Genomic DNA, 18,255 nt, shown 5'->3' with positions numbered 1-18,255 from the left:
TTGGTCAATCATTTATCCCATTGTTTAATAAATTACATGATAAAAACATTGATAAACCTTAGGTTTCGGTCTCCTTTAAAATAAAAAAAAGGTGTTGCATTTTTTTGAAAAATACAACTTGCATGCATATAAATTACATTTTTTGTCAAAAATATTCATTTTTTGAACATGTAACCAACAATTTATTATAAATAAACACTTTCCTTATGGAAAAACAAAGGAATTATTTGACCTGCTTTTAAACATGGTTTCAAAATGGCACATAAGTTTTGGTAACAGGAATGAGGAAAATGCAGGCACCAGAAGGGAGGGCTTATTATTATTATTATTTTTTTTTTTTTACAAGTCTGGTGAATTTATTAATTCATGTTGTACAAAACTGTTATTTTATATATTTTGACCTACTCCTAACATCATGATCTACAGTACGTTATTACATGTTAACAATGGGAACTGCATAAACTGTTTTATATAGAGAGTCTGGATTATCTGATAATAAACAGACTACAATGAGACTGCAGCCTGGTGGCGCTGATGTTTCATTTGGGATCCCATTAGAAGTACTCAATATGGTCGTGGTGGCTCTTGGATTGTTGCATGTTACTCTGCGCAATCTCACCTCCATAACATGGGAGTTTTTCATAAACACGTGAACCTTAATGAAGTACTTGGTCCCCGCCTGCGTCGAGTAGCTCTTGGCTGTGAAAACATCATAGGTCTTCCCTGCTTTCTGCTCCGCAGATCTTCTGGATTTTTTCGTCCGCATCAGCGGAGAGGTCCCTCCACACATCATCGGCATTGTGACAGGTTTTAGTGGAGAAAAAATAAGCAGATCACAAAAGTAAGCGAATGAGTTTGTAACAGTGAGACGGAGACGGGGGGCTCCAGGCTGTAGCCATATCCGGATGTATGTGCAGTTCCGGAAAGAAAACAAACTTCCCCAATTTTTTTTTGAGCAAAAAATAAGTCTAAGACAGGTAAAGACATGTTTATGTTGACACCCGGTGTTTCCACCTTATGCGTCTATAGCAGCTGTATTTTTTGTTTTACCATGTGACAGACAAGATAAGGTAAATAGTAGAGAAACTGTTGGCTGTGACCGACCAGTGTGAGTCCCCAAGCTGCTTTTGAACCGGAGTCGTCTGTCTCGTCCTCTTCTCCCACATAAGGTCAGTCAGGTCATTGTTCAGTTTTTGTTAAAACGACATACTTTAAGAAGCTCTTTGTCGTATTGCCAAAGAATGTGCATCTTTCCACCTGACAGAGTTCTGACCACCACACCTTAAAGAGCACTGAAAATATAGTTTATCCAAAAAGTTAAAATGCTTAAATTACTAACTATTATTATTTAGTGTTAGTATTATTACTAACTCTCAATGTAGGACCAAAAATAGTCGTCTGTCTGAGACTTTGTGTTATTTAGGTTTTTCTTACTGCGTCACATAAATAAGGAAATGAGTTGCGAAATTTTTACTGCTCAGTGCATAATGGGTGTGTAACCTATAAACAGGGCACACAAGGTTTATGGACTTATTGGTAAAATTTTAAATGTTTTATCTATATTTACTTTGTTTAGGCTATATTTTGTGTTTGTTGTTTTACTTTTCTTTGTGTTTCCGATATGAAAATGTTTTAATCTTTGTTTAAACTTTCTAAGGGGGAAAACTTTGAAGATGCAGTAATCAATAAATAAAATTACTCTAATAAAATTAGGAAATGATTCTGCCCAAATTTGAGAATCTTGGACGGGTTACTTTGTTATCTGGGACTCTTAAATTAGTATTGAAGAAAAAGCCTAAACCACATTGATTTATGCATGCCTAGCTCTGTCATCAATTAAAAAAAATATTATGAAAAGGGCTACAGAAAGCAGAATAAGAAAATGTATTTTATTCATGGAAACATAAGAAGTCATATTTATTCATAAAGAATGGAGAGTTCTATACACCAGCACATTTGAACATGCTGGACCCCAGGTACTTTGAACTTTATAACTTTATAGCCTCCACACTGCCCACATTGTCGTCCTTTGGTCATAATGGTATATGGAGTAATTTTAGAGTTTAATAAAAACCTATATCAGTGGTACGTTCTAAATTGTAGTGAGATCTGCAACCTTGTCTACCTGTGTTATGCTTATAAACCTTGAATAACTATGTTTAACATTAGAAAGTCCCTAAATGCATATTTCCCTCATTTAAAGAACGTAGATGACTTTCCCATATTACCCATACAGTGGAAATCGCAACTGTGAGATGGTTTTAATGTTCGTACCGCTGTTATTCTGTCATTAAATTCTGACTAATCCTCTCTAATTATGTCTATTTCTCTTTCCTTCCTGAATTTGTTAATAGATTTGTGTGAGAATTTGAGGTCTTTAAAGTAAAACATAATGACCTTAAGCAGAGGTGATACCTGTCAAGTGTAACATACATTTTATGGTCATAAAGTTATCGCATATTATATATTCTTATGGCCATTGTACCCAGCCTGCTTCTTTCTCTAAGTGCACTTTTTCATTCCTCAATGATGTTTGGGATGAGATCCTCATTCTCAAGGATCCTGTTATTTTTCCTTGAGCACCTCAGAGACTTTGGCATCCTTCCATCACTGTGGAATAATGTGTTGTGTTTGTGTAAATATGTCAGCTTTGTCATGAATCGTTGTGACGACAGAGAGGAGGCCGTCCCCCCCTCTAAAACCGTCCTGTGTGGGGAACATGGAAGCCAGACTGAAGCTCAGAGGTGAGATGTGGATCATCACTGTTCATAACTGTTCTTCATGTCAGAGCTCAGTGCATTATTCACAGTCAAAGCTGTGTGTGTTGTGTTGAAGCCCAGAACAACTGCAGAGAACAGACTCTCCTACACCCAGCTGTGTGTCCATGAAGAGTGACCGGTCCATGACACGTCGTCTTGAATTTAAAGGACAACATTCTTCTGAACCAAAGTTAGTCAACATAATACAATTAATTGACATTTCAGATAAGTCTCCTTGTATTGGAGCTCATTCATATTAAGGCGTTATAACTATGGGGAAGGTCCATCTTTATATGCTTCATATGACTGGTGTTGGGATCTGGTAGGTGCATGTTTAGTTATATAGAAGATACTTAGTTTGTTGAAGTGAAATTAGTGTAGATCACTGCTGCAGGTATGCTAGGTTAACACACCAGAATTTCTGACCAAACTGTTGAGTTGCATTATGGATAATGTAGGCGCCAGGTTTTGACAAGAAAGAGCAAAGTGGAATAAAAAAGATGATATCTCTGGTTCTACCTATCAATCGATTCTTATCCTTTTTTATAAAGATATCAGTCCTGTGAATAAATGTAATATTTTAAAGATGTTTTTACTGAGAAAAACATCATGGTCCAACATTTCATACTCTGCTATTTTTTAATATGTCGTGCATCATTGCAATCTAAACGTCCATATTTTCTCCACAGAGTTCAAGACCATTCAGAGGTTGCTGGTGTTCCTTCTTCTCAGCAGCAACAAACAGATGTGGGCTCTATATTTATGGTGTGTTAATGTACAAACCCCACTGCTAAATAAAAAGCCACAAACTAAACACTAAATTAACACAGCATACAGACAGAAGAAGTGTTCACACGTTTGTAACCTGTGATGGTGCTTGTCAAGACGATGCCGCTGTGTGTCTACAGTGTCCATGCTGGACTCTTTAGCCTTTTAACTTGGCAGATAATTGAATAAATTTTTTTATATAACACTATATAGAAAGTGATATTCACATGTTATTGTGTTCCAGCTGCTTGAGGAGAACATTGTCAGTTTTGTGAGGGATGAGTTGAAGAGGTTCCAGAGGGTTCTGAGTCTAGATTACCCCGAATTCTTAAGGAGGCAGAGGGAGGATAAGGAGGTACAAGGTGAGGAGGACGAGCAGAAGAGGAGCAGAGAGGCATTTCTGAAGATCACTCTACTCTTCTTGAAGAGAATAAATCAGGAGGATTTGGCTGATTGTCTGCAGAGCAGTAAGAGGCTTTTAACAGATTTTACATTTTTATTTTATTCTGCTGAATATGTTCTAAGCACATGTATCAGATGTTTTTTTCTGAGCTGACCACAGAAGCTATTTGTCCTCCACTGATGAGCTGAATAGATTTGATAAAAGTAGGAAACACAGCAGCCACTCTTTAATGTTTGTTACTCATATGTACTGCATCCAGTTGATTTTAATATTAATTTTTCATTCAGGAACCTTTTTTGGACTGTGCCAACATAAAGTCAAGTCAAATCTGCAGAAGAAGTTTCATTGTGTGTTTGAGGGGATTGCTAAACCAGGGAATCCGACTTTCCTAAATCAGATCTACACAGAGCTTCATATCACAGAGGGAAGGACTACAGAGGTCAATGATGAACACGAGGTCAGACAGATTGAAGCAGCATACAGGAAGTCAGCCAGACCAGAAACAACAATCAGGTGTGAAGACATCTTTAAACCCTCATCTGATGAACCAATCAGAACAGTGATGACAAAGGGAGTGGCTGGCGTTGGGAAAACAGTGCTGACACAGAAGTTCACTCTCGACTGGGCTGAAGGCAAAGCCAACCAGGACGTACAGTTCACATTTCCATTTGCTTTCAGAGAGCTGAATGTGCTGAAAGAGAAAACGTACAGCCTGGTGGAACTTATTCATCACTTCTTCACTGAAACCAAAGAAGCAGGAATCTGCAGGTTTGAAGAGTTCCAGGTTGTGTTCATCTTTGACGGTCTGGACGAGTGTCGGCTTCCTCTGGACTTTAAAAACAATGAGATCCTAACTGATGTTACAAAGTCCACCTCAGTGGATGTGCTGCTGACAAACCTCATCAGGGGAAAACTGCTTCCCTCTGCTCGCCTCTGGATAACCACACGACCTGCAGCAGCCAATCAGATCCCTCCTGAGTGTGTTGGCAGGGTGACAGAGGTCAGAGGGTTCACTGATGCACAGAAGGAGGAATACTTCAGGAAGAGATTCAGAAATAAGAAGCTGGCAAGCAGAATCATCTCCCACATGAAGACATCACGAAGCCTCCACATCATGTGCCACATCCCTGTCTTCTGCTGGATCACTGCTACAGTTCTGGAGGATGTGTTGAAGACCAGAAAGAGAGGAGATCTGCCCAAGACCCTGACTGAAATGTACGTCCACTTCCTGGTGGTTCAGTCTAAACTGAAGAACGTGAAGTATGATGGAGGAGCTGAGACAGATCCACACTGGACTCCAGAGAGCAGGAAGATGATTGAGTCTTTGGGACAACTGGCTTTTGAGCAGCTGCAGAAAGGCAACCTGATCTTCTATGAATCGGACCTGACAGAGTGTGGCATCGATATCAGAGAAGCCTCAGTGTACTCAGGAGTGTTCACACAGATCTTTAAAGAAGAGAGAGGGCTGTACCAGGAAAAGGTGTTCTGCTTCATCCATCTGAGCATTCAGGAGTTTCTGGCTGCTCTTCATGTCCATATGACATTCATCAACTCTGGTGTCAATCTTGTAGAACCACAAACATCCTCCTGGTGGTCGAAACTATTTACAGACCAATCTAAACTAAAACACCTCCACCAGTGTGTTGTGAACAAGGCGTTACGGAGTCCAAATGGGCACCTGGACATGTTCTTACGATTTCTCCTGGGTCTTTCATTGCAGACAAATCAGAATCTTCTACAACAGCTGGTGACAGAGAAAGGAAGGGAGTCCAAGACTAATCAAGAAACAACGGAGTACATCAAGAAAAAAATCAGTGAGGATCTCCATCTAGAGAGAATCTTCAATCTGTTCCACTGTCTGAATGAGCTGAAGGATCATTCTCTAGTTGAGGAGATCCAACAGTACTCACTCACTAGAAAGGATCTTTCTCTGGCACAGTGGTCAGCTCTGGCCTTTATGTTAGTGTCATCAGAAAAAGATCTGAATGTGTTTGATCTGAAGAAATTTTCTGCTTCTGAAGAGGTTTTTCTAAGGATGCTGCCGGTGGTTAAAGCCTCTAATAAAGCAATGTAGGTGAAAAAGGCAACTCAATATATTAATAATATCAAACATAATGTTTTCATGAAGCAGTCTTATCCTCTTGATATACTGTATGTAAAACATACAGACACAACATGACATGTTTATATACAAAGATATCAGATATAACATGAAAATAACTACATATGTAAAGAATATGTTTATATTTTATTGATGAGAAAACCTTTTGAGTATTTTCCTCACTTGCTCATCTTCAGGCTGAGTGGCTGTCATCTTTAGGCGAGAAGTTGCGAAGTTCTGGCCTCAGTTCTCAGCTACCAGTCCTCTTGTCTGAGAGAGCTGGACCTGAGTAACAACAACCTGCAGGACACAGGAGTGAAGCTGCTCTCTGCTGGACTGGGGAGTCCACACTGTATATTGGAAACTCTCAGGTCAAAGAGATGTCAATGCTGGTTATAACATCTTTGTTTGTTTTGTAGACATTACATTACATTATATGTGTGTGTGTGTGTGTGTGTGTGTGTGTGTGTGTGTGTAGTAGGCATTTTGACGAGGTAGCCTTTCAAAACAAAAACCAACATGGCAGCTAATGAATGAGATGTGCACTGCTGTGTTCACTGTCGCTTTACCTGGTCTGCGCTTGTAAAATATCCACAATGTCACGGCTTGTAACGTAATAGATAGCAACTCTGTGTTTCTCGCCTATGACACACCCACCTAACGGGAGAAAACATCCGTCGTTGCCTATTGGACAACGTTGCAAGGAAACATGTCGTTCAATCCGAAGACGTTGCAAAATGTTTTGAGATTAAATTTGCCCCAGGTCTTCAGCAGTGTCGACCAGCACTGGGTCTCCCTCCATGCTGTTAGAGTTTATGACCTAGAGCAGGGGTATTCAATTAGATTTCAAAGAGGTCTAGTTAGAGAAAATTTCCTGAAGCAAAGGTCCGGAACGTCAAAACGACGAACTTGCGTTATCATTCAGTACTATAACCTATAGTTGTATCAACACATGTTTTAGTCAACAATGGACTGTCAAATCAAATAATATTTCAGTCAGTTTTCACATCAAACTGGAGGGATAATAAATAATAACTATTCAAATAATAAATTCTAAATTTAAGTAAACTAAAGTGCCTAATTTTAAGAAAAAATGTAATAAAAAGTGTAGCTTGAAGTGATGAAGTGTAGTCTTAACCAATTTTATAATAAACACACAAATGAACAGCTGTAATGCCTCCTCTTCTCTTTCATTTCCTCTTACAGAGCTACCACTGTCCTACTTTCTGTTGTTCAGTGAGAAACGTGAGCTCCAGCTAGCATATTGGAGATCTATGAGATATTCTGGTTTTGAACTGCCCGTGGGAGGAATGTACATGTAAAAATCTGTACATTCTTGATTAAAAGTCATGTGAAATCTCTTTTATCTGTCGCCTCCTCAATTCGGGTGTGTTTCTAAAACGTCTCTGGTGAATCTCGCGGACTCGACTCGCAAGCATCGGTATGCACAGATTTGATTGGCTGAGCAGCGTCACATGAGACGATTGGAGCACATGCGATTGGTCTGTGAGTTTCCTGGTCCTCTAAACCAGTACAGTAAATGCTAGAAAAGCTGCGCGGGTGAGGGAGAGAGATGAGAAAACACTGGCAGAACTTTACAGAAACATAATTAATTCAACATCCTACTATGTCTTAGGGAAACCCTAAGCGACCATTGACTCAAAGATATTTTTTCTTTGTTTTTACGTGATAATGGGATACTTTTCGTTATGATTTCGAGATAACAAAACAGTAGTTAAACATAGGGGTCGGCAGAAACGTTTCTTAATGGTAATTTCAGTATGGTTTTCAGTGTAACTGGTTTGCTTAGTTGGTAGAGCACAGGACCCATGGTTGCAATGTTGAGTGTTTGATCCTCATTGAAGATTATTCTGCTTAGTCTTACTAAGAGTCTACAGCTATGCTCTGTGTAGCGGGACAAGAATTTTTGTGCCACATTGCATGGCAATCCATTTAATTGTTGATGAGATTTTTCACTCAAAGACACAAATGTCAATCTCATAATGGTTTCACTCTGGACCACCTTCCATTGACATTGAGATCCATAGAGCCACACTGGCACGAACTGTGCATGAAACACATTCACAGCAAATTCTTATATACTGAAATTAATTTTGTGTGCATGTGTGTGTGTACGTAGGTTGTCAGGCTGTCTGGGCTCAGAGGAAGGCTGTACTTTTCTGGCCTCGGCTCTTAGATCCAACCCCTCCCATTTGAGAGAGCTAGACTTGAGCTACAATCATCCAGCTCATCTTTCGGAGAGAAGCTGTGAAGTTCTGGCCTCAGTTCTCAGCTCCCATTCCTCTTGTCTGAAAGAGCTGGACCTGAGTAACAACGACCTGCAGGACACAGGAGTGAAGCTGCTCTCTGCTGGACTGGGGAGTCCACACTGTATACTGGAAACTTTCAGGTTAAAGAGATGTCAGTTTTTCCTGTTGCTTTATATGCTGGTTAAGTGATGATACACCACATAAGTAGAAATCTTATACTCATATGAACAGGTTGGAACAAAGCTTTGGTGTTAATATCACTACAATAGACGATTTCAAAGCAGAACCAATAAAAGAAAAACTTCTAAGTGTCTACAGCCATGCTGGTGGCTCTGCAAAGTTTGTGCCACATTTCATGGCAGTCCCTCTAGTAGTTACTGAGATATTCCACTTAAAGCTACAAATGTCAACCTCATAGTGGTTTTAGTCTGGACCACCTTTGATCGAAACTGAGATACATAGAGCCACATTGGCATGAACTCTGAATGAAACACAATCACAGCAAAACCTTATATGCTGAAATTCATTGTGTGTGCGCATAGGCTGTCAGGCTGTCTGGTCTCAGAGAAAGGCTGTGTCTTTCTGGCCTCAGCTCTTAGATCCAACCCCTCCCATTTGAGAGAGCTTGACCTGAGCTACAATCATCCAGGAGACTCAGGAGTGAAGCTGCTGTCTGCTGGACTAGAAGATCCCCACTGGAGCCTGGACAAACTCAAGTATGGACAGGCAACAAAAGCTCTATTTGACACAGACAACCTGAGAAAAACTGTTTATGCCAGGTTATTATTATTATTGTATAATAAGATTATTATTATTATTATAGCTAATAATAATAATTATAATATGCTTTATTTATATAGCATACGTACTGAAGAACAAGGACAAGGATCACATAGAGTACAGCGAATATGTTCTGCAGGACACAAGGAAAGATAAGACAAGATAAGCAAAGATATAATGATAAAATGACAGACAACAATAATAAAATGACTGGCAGCTCAGATAAAATCGGGATATGCTTTCCAGTAAAAATAGCCTCATTTCCTCAGGCAAGTCATTCCAGAACCTCGGGACCCGGGCACCAAATGCTCTGTCACCTTTTGTTCTTAGTCTGGATCCAGGAATAGACAAGAGGCCCCTGCCAGAAGATCTTAGACCACAAGAAGGCTCATAAGGAGTTCAAATATCAAAAATGTAATCAGGAGCCAGGCCATTAATAGCCTTAAAAGTAATGAATAAAATCTTAAAATCAATCCTAAAACAAACTGGGAGCCAGTGCAACGATGCTAAAACAGGGGTGAATCATTTTAGTAACCTGTATTTATAGAGCTTTTTTTAAAAACACAGTTACAAAGTGCTTTACATGGTTGAACTAGGATTAAAACATTTACACACTGAACAAATAATTATAGGTTTTGGAATTACACACTGCTTTTCAGTGATCCTAATAGGAATTAATGGATAACTGGGGAAAAGACATACACAACCATCACCAGCAGGACCTACACTGTGAGGAACAGTGCTATTAAATACAGACCCAGGATGCTGGGTGGGATCTTGCAGGAGATTCCATCAATAAAGTCTATTTCTGTGTTTTGTTCCTGTTTGGATGCAACCGATAATATTTAAACAGGTTTCACATGGTCCAGAAGGAAACTAAATTACTAATAATACCAAGTCCAGCGACAGTAGTAAATTTAGCATCCACAGATGAGAACTTAATGGACGGCTATAAAGATCAGAGCTCTTGGTCATAGTGGGGGTGGAAACACAGGACACATCTCCTACCCAGGATTTTAACTGTGGAGGCTAGAGACTCAAGTTAAATGCTCCTGTTTTCATAATGAAAGAACATTTTTGTCTTCCTCCAGGGTGGACCATTGTGGACAGCAGAGATTAGCACCTGGTTTGAGGAAGTGTAAGTCTGTATTCAGTTTAATGTGTAAAACAAGTAAAGACTGATCACATTTGTCACAGTGACAATTAATTTATATTAGCGATTAACGATAAACTGTTAATAAATAGAACTATTAATTAACATAAATTAAACGATCTATTTTTATCGTGTTCTCTCAATCAGATGCTTGTGAACTCACTCTGGACCCAAACACAGCACACCGATATCTCAGACTGTCTGACAACAACAGAAAGATGACAGCAGTGAGAGAGAAGCAGCCGTATCCTCTTACTCCAGAGAGATTTAACCACTGTCAGGTTCTGTGTAGAAACGGTCTGACCGATCGCTGTTACTGGGAGGCTGAGTGGAAAGGAAACGTTCTTATAGGAGTGGCGTACAAAGGAATCATAAGGAGAGGAAAGACTGATGACTCTACACCTTCCACTGCACATTCACTGAACCTCTCTACCCTGGGTTTGGATTTGGATACGATTCCTCTGCGTCTCTTTGTGAATTGTAGAAAGGAGAGCCGTTTCAATACTCACTGCTGACTGACACACACACAACACTGTGCAGTACCAAACCATATCTGAAGGAGACATCCTGGCGAGGAGTATTTATCTTTCTAGCAAACTGGAAATTCCACAGTGTAAAAATGCTCATTTAAAATCTTAAGTAAAAATATAAAAGTATTAGCATTAGTGCATAACTAAAGTACCAAAAAGTAAAAGTACTAATCATGCAGATTGTTATGTTTCAGAATATATATTATATAACTGGATTACAATTATGGCTGCATTAATGTGTTCATTGCTTTAATGGTGCAGTTGGAAAGATGGATCTAATTTTCATTACTTTATACACTGCTGGATATATTACTACATAATATATCATGATTTATTAGTTGACTAATATTTTGTATTAATAATCTGAATCTGCAAAGTAAGAAATAACTGAATCTGTCTGATAAATGTTGCAGAGTAAAAAGTACAATATTTGCTTCCAATATGTAGAGGTGGAGAAGCAACATAACATGGAAATACTCAAGTAAAGTTCAAATAGCTCAAAATTGTACTTGAGTATAGTACTATTATATGTACTTTCCACCTCTGGTTTAGCATTATATTTAGTTAAAGTTGTCAACGTTTCCTGATTCAATCAAAACTCAGAGAAGAATAGTTTAATTTCAGTTATTGTTTATTGGTTTAAGCTTTTCTTGAGTTAAATGTTAGCTTCCTTTATTCTAACTTAACTTGCAATATGGTGAGAAATAAATATTTTAGACTTGTTTGTAGTGATACAAATAACATTGTCGTTCACCTGTTGGTTGTAGGTGTGACTCTCACACTGAATGAATGTCCTGCCTAAGCTTATTGTTTGGTAGACTGTGGTGGTCTTCTCACAATAAAGTGTCAACAATTGAGCTTATGTCAATCAAATGTCATAACATTAGAGTGAATCAATAGTACCTGTAATATAAGTAACATTCTAGTATTTGTAATCAAGAGTTTCTTTTCACACACTTTAAATTGACTTTTTCTACTGTCATATTGGTTTAGTGTGCGTTTCTGTTGTGAACAAACATGATTTATTCTACATTTAGGGTACAGAACACAGTTTTAACAGTCACAACAATATAAGGACAAAGACTGTATTTAGATAAATGTTCATCTGTTATTCTGTTGTTGTTAATTAAAGATCATCAATAGCTCTTCCTCAGTCTTGGAGTAAATCTTTTTTTTTGCAAACAATGAACAACATATTGTAACTGAGGATATCCCTCCACTTCTGGAACAATAAATAAATAATAATAATTTATTAGTAGCATACCGTAGCTTCATATTAAAGAGACAAAAGGTAAAAATAGAGTTCAAGTATAATGATTTAAAAAAATAAAGTTTAATTTTTTATTTTATTTAACCTTTATTTAACCAGGAAGTGCCTTGAGACTGATTCATTTTCTGAGGGAGACCTGGCCAAGATGGCGCACCAGTTACAAATTAAATAGAAATGAAAACACAGATAAATCAAACAAACCAAATCACATATAAAAGAAAGGGAAGCTCTGGTGAGGCAGTTAGATTTCTTAGTTACATAGAGTTTTAACTTAAATTTATTTAATGGGACAAGATCATTTAGATGTAGTAATTCCAGCTTCAGCTTGATTCTGAAGTTCAGTCTTCCCTCTGAAAGCCACAGTGGTTGGTCATTTACACAACACGATCTGACCCCTTTACAACACCACCATCCAGTGGACAGACTGCATCACTGCATCATGATCAACAGTAAAGCTCCCCAAGAGGAGATAAACTGTTTTCTCAAATAAAACCTGATTCCTGTCCTGGAAAATTAATAAAAAGGTGCTTCTACACAGTCAGAACAGGAAGTATATAAATCTTTGTGGAAACCTAACAACAGTCGGAGCAAACTTTTATTTACTTACAATGAATAGCTGAATTTTGCCTTGTCTGATTCTCTGTATCTCACAAACGGACAAGAGGAAGAGGCTACTTTCCCCCCATGAACATACTGAATATGGAACAGAGGGTAACAGAGGAAATGATACGTGATTGTCTGTCATTGTGCCTGTGGACAGGAACATTATGGCTGCCAGGCACTCTGTGTGTGTGTGTGTGTGTGTGTGTGTGTGCGCATAGACCGGTTCCCATGACTGCCACCACAACATCCAAACCTCAAGCTAAACCCTGCTGCCAAACTGTGGCCAAATACTCCCTGAGTCTCCCCTCTATCTATCAAACTGTCACAATGGCCCATAAAGCACTTTGATCTGTCTTTCATTTGCGTTTTAGGATTTGTAGATGATGCGCTCATCCAGTCCTGCTCATACTGAGTGACAGGAGCAGACGAACGGGCCTCAGTTCTCAGACCACCAACATTAAAAAGAGTGAAAGTGGTTAAGACAACCTGGCCTGGTGGGACAAAGAACAAAGCATGTGACACAACAGGACATAAAAAATAGAATAAAACAAACACTTCTTTGCCACATGTTTTAGTTTAATATTTATCCTTATAAGAAAAAATTATGAAAGAAAGCCTCTAAAGAAACAGATGGTAGTGCAACAGAAGCATTTTGCGACAGCCTCACAAGCAGCTGTTGTGCAGTGCTTACGTCGCTCATCATGCACTGAAAGTCCATCTATTGTAACAGTTAGCATGCTAAATTAGCCAGCAATTCACACACCACCAGAAGTGTCACAAGGGTGTTTGTTCCAGCTTCTGAAAAGTTGCCATTTAACATGATTTAAGCACAAAGCAGCAGTTTCTTTAGATGCCAGCGCAGTTTTAGTTTACCTCCTTCCAAAATACAGTGTGGAGTTACTTTAACATACTGTGTGCCAACGTGTTAGCATGGGCAGAGCTAACTGCCTTGTTTAATGGAGCACTCCAATTTTACACTTCAAGTTCAGTTTAGTCACTACTGAGTTGTGTGTGTCTCTGGAGGAGCTTTGTCAAGTATCCCTGATAATATCACCTAAATTATCTCAGCTTGGGCTTGAAGACCAAAAATATAAACTGGGGTTGTTAAGATTTAAAAGTCGTGGGCATTTAGGCTACCAGGTGGAAAATCCAACAAAAGACACTATTGAGCGTTACGCAAAGTGTCTGATTCAGCATTATTCCATAGCCATAGCTTAGCCATATTCAAAAACATGAACAGTAGCCTTCTTCAGCAGTATTAAATTGCTGAAGTACTCTGTTAAGATGACAAATGAACCCAACTCCCAAAGGGATTATTTTCCTCTTTGGACACTGAGTGTCTCTGCCCTGCCAAAGTGTTTCCAGTAAGCCTCATTAACTAACCACACAAAGTGCTTTATGAATGGGTTAAAATAACACAAAGCATAGCTTCAAGCTAAAACTCTCCCCTGTGTATTTTTTAAAAACGTAATTGCACCAAACCCAGAAAAACACCTCTTTCTAGCAGTTTCACAGTGTTTTCATTCTGTTTTATGAGGTTTGGTGACTTTGGGAGTTCCTGCTGTGACGCTTTGAAGCTTAGAGAACCTGCTGAAAACATGTTTGGACACACTTGGCATTGACATATTTGGCATCAGTAGAGGGAAAAGAACCGATCTGCATGTAACATGGAGACCGAAGGCTTCCTATTGGTTTGGCACAGTCACTCCAACCTCTATTATAGGAGTTTTTCTGTCCTCAGAATATTCAGCAGAAATCGTTATCTGTTTCATCAATTTTAAAGGAATTGTGTCTTCTCTGTTCTTCTTGATGCCATATAGTGTTGTATTGCCCCGAATATCAATCTTAACCTGGCAATGGAAAAAATTTTAACTTGTGAAAATACTCATGTCACCTAAACAGTATTATAATACTGCAAATATTGGTGAGGTTAAGGTTAAATAAAAGCACATCAGGTGTGATTTAATCATGCAAACAATGGATGACTGTATGGAAAACAAATGGAAATATGACATTTCTATTTGTTTCTTGTATTCATTTGAGGAAGGTTACAGTCTCTTCATCGCTCCATAGAGCTGATGTTTTTGTCACATACTTCATGTAGGCCTAAGTCTGTTTCCATTGCACTTTGCATGTTGCTTTTATTTATAAACCAACTTTTCCACCTCAGCTAAGCTTAACTCACTCAGGTTTTCCATGTGCAAATTGAAAATGCGCATAAAAATAAGTAGACGGAAACACACTTAATCCCGTGGAATTAACAGTGACAGGCAGGGGAATACAAATTAAAACCAGGAAATTAGTTAAATCTTAAATATCAATACTGTATATTAAAAATGAAGAAAAATAGATATAAAAGTAGAATGAGAAGTAAAATGATGAATTTTCCTGTTCTCCTAATTATTCTTGTGTATTATAGTTAATTTGCGTTGATGGAAATCTCATGTTTGCAGCACAGCTGATAGAAAAGCAGGTTTATTCACAATGTGAATTAGCTGCCTGCCCCCCCCACCTCACACACACACACACACACACACACAGTGTGCCAGCTCGGTGTGTAGTTGGGTGTGGGCCATGACGCTTGCTGATGGTTAACATGTTGCATCGCAGCGTGACTTTCTGAAACAGCAGCGGGTTGCTCAGAGCTGATGACGCCTTTCAGGACTATGAATAACACACACACGCACACACAACACACAGAAAGGAGTCCACCTTGTGCGTCACACCGATTATGAATGCCAGCAGCCCCTCTCCACCACGTTCATGTCTTTCCTCTCTCTCCCTTCTCACACTACAGTCAGGACAGCAGAGTCGTCATCTGCTCGCTCATGCTGTTGGATGAGAATTTCTCCTGATGCATCCAGAGAAATTAAAATATACAAAAATAATAATACTACCATTTGGTCTCATTGGCTTTATTTTAATTTTCATAATTTTAATTATTGGAGGTAATCTCATAAATCTCTAATCTGTAATGTTTCCTAAACCTCCTACTGATGTCCAACATTGTACCATACATGTGGGAAAACACTATCTGCATGTTTATTGAATGTTGATGTTTGATGATGTTTGTGCTCATCAGCATTTCTTTGTTATAATGTTATCTGATGCCACAATCTTCCAATCAGTTTCCTCTCATTAAGTGCAATTGATTTCCTGCAACCTCGCAACTCCCAGAAACTCTAGCTAGCTGTTTCCCAATTCTTCACTACCCACCAATTTTATATTGTAATAATATATTGTTTATTTTCTCATTTTATACCAACAAGAAATGACAGATGTGCCAACTGCAACTTTATACCACCTCCCAATCAAACTCAAATGAGAAATGTAAAATATTTTCTGGAGATTAATATTTAATTATTTTTCTTTCTAGAGCTGTTTCATCACCATCCACATAGAAATATTTTGCAGTTTTCTTTTGTGCATTGCATGTGGAACAACACTGTACTCTGACAGCATTGGAAAAAGGGTCTGCACATCACTTTCCCAGTGTGAAATACCTTTACTTTGAATTAGTGTATTATGAAAATGGGACAAACTACAAACTTCACAACAGTGTCCATCTTTTCTCCTTTGGATAGGAGAGTGCTTCCAAAGATCTGTACTTCTATCTCTCAGATGGGAAAATGTATAATTCTTAATAATTCAGTGGCTTGAAAATTTGGATAACAAGCTAACAACATCCCAGTTATTTGTAAGATCAACTGTGGGATTTAACCACCCAACACCTCTTTCAAATGGCACCAACTGTTGTAAGAGGGAACAGGACTTAAAAGCAGAGTTAAAAGTGCATTTTCTCTTCATCAGATGGGTTTTCAAAGGCAGGAAAACAAATTAAAAAACAAGAGTAGAGGCTGAGGCAGGCAGCTGAGACAGTCAGACAACAAAGCGCACATGAGAACTGCTGTTCAGAGTTAACACAGAGCAGCTGTGTCAGCAGGTGAGTCAACCCTAAGCTTAATCATCCTCAAACAATGGACTTGCTTTTTCTTTAGGGGTTAGTGTTAGCGTGCTATGATTTAGAGTTATAGATAAATCCTTTAAAATGAGTATAGAGTTATATAAGAGCTATTTTGGTACTCTTGCCAGTCCCTTTACTAAATAACGTAAAAATGGTTGCAGTACAGTGAATCTTCCATGCATACATGCAAAGAGAATCAGAATTAAGACCTTCAACTCCCCCCCCCCCGCTGCACAAAAAGCTTTACTCTGTTTCTTTTCTTAATATTTTCATCAACTGTTATTTTTTTCCTAAACTTGGTGGAACCTCACAAGCCAATTACAATAAGATAAGAAACAAATGTTAGGCAACACATTATCTGAATTTTAATTATTTCCATTTTAGTGTTAAAAAGTTGCATTTCGCATCTTTAATATTTAAAATCAAATGTATTTTTTTTCTGTTAGCACATTTCATAAATCACACACTTTTTAAAATACCCGCAATGTCTTAAATGAAAAGATTACCTTATGCACATTTATCCAACTCAATGGGATTATGCAGCAGAAACATTTTATATAAAAATAATATGGTATGAACTATATTGTTGTGTTCGTGGTGGTGGATGAGAGAGGTGATTATATTCTTGTTGGACGGGAAGTTTTCATTTTCAGAAAAACAAAACTGAAACTATGTCATTTGTCTTTTTTTTTTGACACTTAACCATGAGCTATTTTCACAAAATGAGCACACTAGAAAGACATTTCTGATTACGAGGCATAAAGAGCTAACCACATGCATCTTGGAGCTCATATTTGACACATAACCCTAAATCTAATTCTAACCATAAAATCAGCATTATTTTCTACAGGTAAGTCCCAATAATGTCTCAAAATGTCCTCACAAAACCTGTGCACTGTCAAGAGTTGGTGCTCACAAGAATAGCTTAACTTGACTGCGCACACACACACACACACACACACACACACACACAGAGTCAGGCCTTGGCAGAGTTATCACCCCTGTCACAGTCTCTCCATGAGCCCTGGCTCTCAATGTAACACTGGACAGTTTCAAGGTACAAACATGTGCAGGTGTCTGCGTGCGTGTGTGTGTGTGTGTGTGTGTGTGTGTGTGTGTGTGTGTGTGTGCAGGCAGGTACACTATGTTCCTGGATGCGTTTGTGTGTGTGTTGTGTTGTGTATAAGTTGCATGCATACTGTGGGCACATGTACTTGGATTTGTGTGTGTGTTGGTGTGAGTTTATTGATGGTGTTTCTTAATATTGGTGAGTGTAATAAGTCTTCTGCAGGACACACACACACACACACACACACACACGATGACGACCATTAATTCAGCTGATGTCTGCAAGAAAGGGAAGGGGTGTGTTGGATCATAAACGGGTTACTTTTATAGTCTCTTTGTGTGCGTGTGCAATTTAAATTAATGCTGTCTTCCCCCTGACCGTCCAGGAGGAAAGCTTTCAACTCCTTCAACCTTCACACACACACACACACACACACACACACACACACACACACACTTGACCTGAATCACAGCAGTTGCTGCTCCAGCCACAAGCCTCAACTGCTGTTGACACAGCCTGCAAGGCATTGTGGGTAATGTCACTCCTGTAAAGACCCAGTCTGCACACGCTCTGTCATGGCACCGA

General features: G+C 38.7%; 1 pseudogene; it reads left to right on the top strand.

The window, feature by feature from the left end:
• The first annotated feature begins 356 nt into the window (after positions 1–356).
• LOC119908691 lies at positions 357–11,917 on the top strand (annotated as a pseudogene).
• Positions 11,918–18,255: the final 6,338 nt, after the last annotated feature.

Source organism: Micropterus salmoides, unplaced genomic scaffold (genome assembly GCF_014851395.1).
Source record: "Micropterus salmoides isolate LMB-PRFRI ecotype aquatic unplaced genomic scaffold, ASM1485139v1 Ms_hic_scaffold_18, whole genome shotgun sequence".
NCBI lineage: Eukaryota > Metazoa > Chordata > Actinopteri > Centrarchiformes > Centrarchidae > Micropterus > Micropterus salmoides.
Note: the sequence above shows the minus strand (reverse complement) of the source record. Positions and strands in the feature narration are given on the sequence as shown.